Raw genomic sequence first — 4,865 nt, forward strand, 5'->3', positions numbered from 1 at the left:
TTTAACATGACAGCAACTCGGCCTATAGAAGTGGACACCCTTCCAAAATATCCCCAAGAGCCACAAGAAAAATAACACATCAGGTAAAAACCAACCCAAACATAATATTTAGAGATTTGCAGACCTCCCTTGCTGCATCTCAGGTAACTGTGCGTGCTTCAACAATAAGAAGAACACTGAATGAAAATGGCATTCATGGGAGGGTTGCTAGGAAGAAAAGTTAAAAAAAGAACTGAACTGCCCTACTTAATTTTGCCGGAGACCATCTGGATATGCCTGAAGGTTTCTGGAAGTCCATTCTCTGGACAGATGAGTCCAAAATTTACCTTTTTGGTCACAATCAAATCCACTATGTTTGGCAAAAAACCCAACACTGTCTACCACCAAAATAACCTTATCCCAACAGTCAAGCATGGCGGTGATCTGGCGCTGCTTTTCCTCCTCTGGACCGACTCCACATCATTAAGGGATCCATGAATTCTGAGGTACACCAGGAGATTTTTGAACAGAACTTCAAGCCATCAGTCAATGAGCTAAAGCTGGGCTGAAAATGGGTCTTTCAACAAGACAACGATCCAAAGCGTTCAAACAAATCTACCAAAGAATGACTCAGGATAAAGAAGATTTGTGTTTTGGATTGGCCAAGTCAAATTCTGACCTAAATCCAATTGACAGGACCTGAAGCGAGCAGTACAATGCCAGACACCCCTCAAACCTCACTCAGCTGGCTCACTTCTGTAAGGAGGAGGCAAAAATATCTCAAAACACATGTCAGAGACTGATTAGTGGCTATACGAGACGTGCACTAATTTCTTTATAATTTAGTTTTTCTACTACACACATGATTCCCTCTAAACCAACATAATGGTAAAAAATAAATAAACCTGTTATGTCAGATAAAAAAGACTGGTTCTGATTAAATAAAGATTTCATGGTAAAAACTAAAGAAAATCTATGATTGCACAAGGGGTTCACATACTTTCAAGCATCACTGTATGTGTATATAATCCTGTGATTCTGTGAAGTCTTTGAACGTAAACACACACGTGCCACAAACACAGAGAGAAGTCTACATACGTCTATCTTCAGGATCCACAGACTTTGTCAGATCTGTGTTTATACAACAGTTAGTTCCGACCAAGTAATTTGATTGGACAAGAGGCATTCCATGAGTGCCAGGGGAGGCTGGTTCATTAGGGGCAATTGTGCAATGCCCCACCAAAGGGAGAAGAGAGAGATTTTTTTTCTATGACTTCTAGACAGTGTTGCTTCTGAATATCATAGTCCAATCAGCTAGTGTTCTGTGGAGTATATCATAGTCCAATCAGCTAGTGTTCTGTGGAGTATGTTCCAATCAGCTTCAAGTCCCGCCCCTTTCGGGGCAACTTTCAGTCTACTCGAAGTTGCACTAGGCTGTTCTCGTAGACTTGCATGTAAAATCTATTTTGGTAACTTCAGGCCATTCGGTCGATTGTCTATGGGGTTTTGGGACATGCACAAAGAATCGTACGTGCTTACGTCATGTCCGGCGTCACGTTCGTGACGGTAAAACCGAGGATTTACGAGGGGTTGGTATGAGAAGAAAACATGGCTAGCGGGATGTGAAGTAACAAATGCGTTGTTCTGCTTTCCACTACCGGACTTTGTAAACAAATTGAACAAATGGATTAGAAGGAGGCATCTTTTGTTCCCAACTTGATATTGCAACTGGACCTATTACCGAAGTCAAACTTGTGTAAGTAAGTTAATCATCTGTCCTTCAGTCATGATAGGAAAACCAAATCGATGCTGGGAGAAGGAATGGCAGACTGTATTCTGATTGTATCTTCTATGCTCTTTGTATGTTTCTATGCTCTTTGTATGTTTCTATGCTCTTTGTATGTGTCTTGGTGTAGGAGAAACGTAGGACCACGTTGGAAACAAGTGTTTCGGTACACGTTGACGTGTAGAAACTGTAGAGAGAAAATTGTAGAAATTGTAGAGAAAACTGGGGGGGTAGAGGTGATGAAGAGGTCTGTACAGGGGGGGGTAGAGGTGATGAAGAGGTCTGTACAGGGGGGTAGAGGTGATGAAGAGGTCTGTAGAGGAGGGTAGAGGGGATGAAGAGGTCTGTACAGGGGGGTAGAGGTGATGAAGAGGTCTGTACAGGGGGGGTAGAGGTGATGAAGAGGTCTGTACAGGGGGGTAGAGGTGATGAAGAGGTCTGTACAGGGGGGGTAGAGGGGATGAAGAGGTCTGTACAGAGGGGTAGAGGGGATGAAGAGGTCTGTACAGGGGGGTAGAGGGGATGAAGAGGTCTGTACAGGGGGGTAGAGGGTATGACGAGGTCTGTACAGGGGGGTAGAGGGGATGAAGAGGTCTGTACAGGGGGGTAGAGGGGATGGAGAGGTCTGTAGAGGAGGGTAGAGGGGATGGAGAGGTCTGTAGAGGAGGGTAGAGGGGATGGAGAGGTCTGTACAGGGGGGGTAGAGGGGATGAAGAGGTCTGTACAGGGGGGTAGAGGGGATGAAGAGGTCTGTAGAGGAGGGTAGAGGGGATGAAGAGGTCTGTAGAGGAGGGTAGAGGGGATGAAGAGGTCTGTACAGGGGGTAGAGGGGATGGAGAGGTCTGTACAGGGGGGTATAGGGGATGGAGAGGTCTGTACAGGGCGTAGAGGGGATGGAGAGGTCTGTACAGGGGGGTAGAGGGGATGGCGAGGTCTGTAGAGGTGGGTAGAGGGGATGGAGAGGTCTGTAGAGGTGGGTAGAGGGGATGAAGAGGTCTGTAGAGGTGGGTAGAGGGGATGAAGAGGTCTGTACAGGGGGGTAGAGGGGATGAAGAGGTCTGTACAGGGGGGTAGAGGGGATGGCGAGGTCTGTACAGGGGGGTAGAGCTATTCTCATGCTAAAATTGACTGTAAATCCAGATTTTAAAGTTGATATTCTTCCCCGTGGAGCATGCCCCCATAACCTGTGCCCCACCCAAACATTTTAGCACCAGCCGCCACTGATGAGTGCCGATATACAGTATAACAGCACTGGGACTTTTAACTATATGTATCACTCCGCCGCACAGGTGTTCCGTTGATGAAATGACCGTTAATACAAAGTAGCTAGCCTGCGGATGTTTGTGTTCCGGTTACTAGGCAGTTTATTTGCGGAACTATTTTTGGTTGAAATATTAAAAAGTAAATGATTAAATGAACAAACAAATCATAATCTGTTGTCGCTTATTACTGTTAACTAATAAATGGTGCTGTAGTATAACTGTTGTATAAAAGCCTGCGGCCTCGTACCTACGACCGAATCACAGCCGTGCTGATATTCAGTATAACAGCACGACCTCGAGTGTGATATTGCTTAAATACCGCCCTCTGCTGTATTGGAGTGGTATGGCCATACAAGCTCAGAGCGCTGTGTGCTGTAGCGTTCACCCTGAACTCACACAGGCTTCATATGAACTGAGGCAGGACCATTAATAACAGGTTCCATCAGCTGGGTTTGATTGACAGGTGTTTATACAACACGTTGAGGGGAAACACGACACTTCCTGGTGTGTGTTGTACTGTATGGAATTGTACATGTAAGGGCAACTGACAGGGTGTGTGGATGTGTGTGTGTGTGTGTGTGTGTGTGTTCTATCAGTGTGTGTGTGTGTGTGTCTGTTCTATCAGTGTGTGTGTGTGTGTTCTATCAGTGTCTGTGTGTGTGTGTGTGTGTGTGTGTGTCTGTCTGTTCTATCTGTGTGTGTGTGTGTGTGTGTGTGTGTGTGTGTGAGCGTGTGTGTGAGTGTGTGTGCGTGTTCTATCAGTGTCTGTGTGTGTGTGTGTGTGTTCTATCAGTGTGTGTGTGTGTGTGTGTGTCTGTTCTATCAGTGTGTGTGTGTGTCTGTTCTATCAGTGTGTGTGTGTGTGTGTGTGTGTGTGTGAGCGTGTGTGTGAGTGTGTGTGTGTTCTATCAGTGTCTGTGTGTGTGTGTGTGTTCTATCAGTGTGTGTGTGTGTGTGTTCTATCAGTGTGTGTGTGTGTGTGTGTGTGCGTGTGTGTTCTATCAGTGGTGTGTGTGTGTGTGTGTGTGTGTGTGTAGGCCCACCTTCCGATGCGGTGCGTGTGCATGTCTTGTTTTACTGAATGTGAAATCAGGTTACATTTAGAGAGGGAGAGTTAAAGCTGAAAGGGTGCAGATATGCTCGCTTAACTCTGAGGTATGTGTGTGTGTGTGTGTGTGTGTGTGTGTGTGTGTGTGTGTGTGTGTGTGTGTGGGTGTGTGTGTGGGTGTGTGTGAGTGAGTGAGACAGAGTGTGGCTGTAATGCGGAGCTTGGCTTTCAGGTATTTTACCTGGAGCGATTGTGAGCGTGTGTGTGTGTGTGTGTGTGTGTGTGTGTGTGTGTGTGTGTGCGTATGTCCACCTGCCGATCGGCCAGATAAGAGGCCTGGGGAGGAACTGGTTTCAGTTACTCAGGCGGGGAGGCAGAAACACGACCACAACATGACCACAACACGACCACAACATGACCACAACACGACCATAGCATGACCACAACACGACCACAACACGACATGAACAACATGTAACCACCTCAGGAAACCTGCCCTTTATCAACTGTCTGACATGAACATGACTAATTACACCACACACACACACCACACACACACCACACACCGCACACACACAGACACACTGCAGGGCCTGATGTAGTAATAATCGTCATGATAGAGACTAAAAACCTTTGCACACTGATACGTTTTTTACGTCCGTTAAAGAAGTCCGTTAAGAACTCATGTTGTGTCAATCACGTTTGCACACCAAATCCGAAATGTTCGTCCGTCATCATTTTTTTCGGAACAGGTTAGTTTTTCGCGTCCGTAAAAAGCCTTTTGACAGTT

Source organism: Nansenia antarctica (assembly GCF_963989245.1).
Source record: "Nansenia antarctica genome assembly, chromosome: 6".
Taxonomy (NCBI): domain Eukaryota; kingdom Metazoa; phylum Chordata; class Actinopteri; order Argentiniformes; family Microstomatidae; genus Nansenia; species Nansenia antarctica.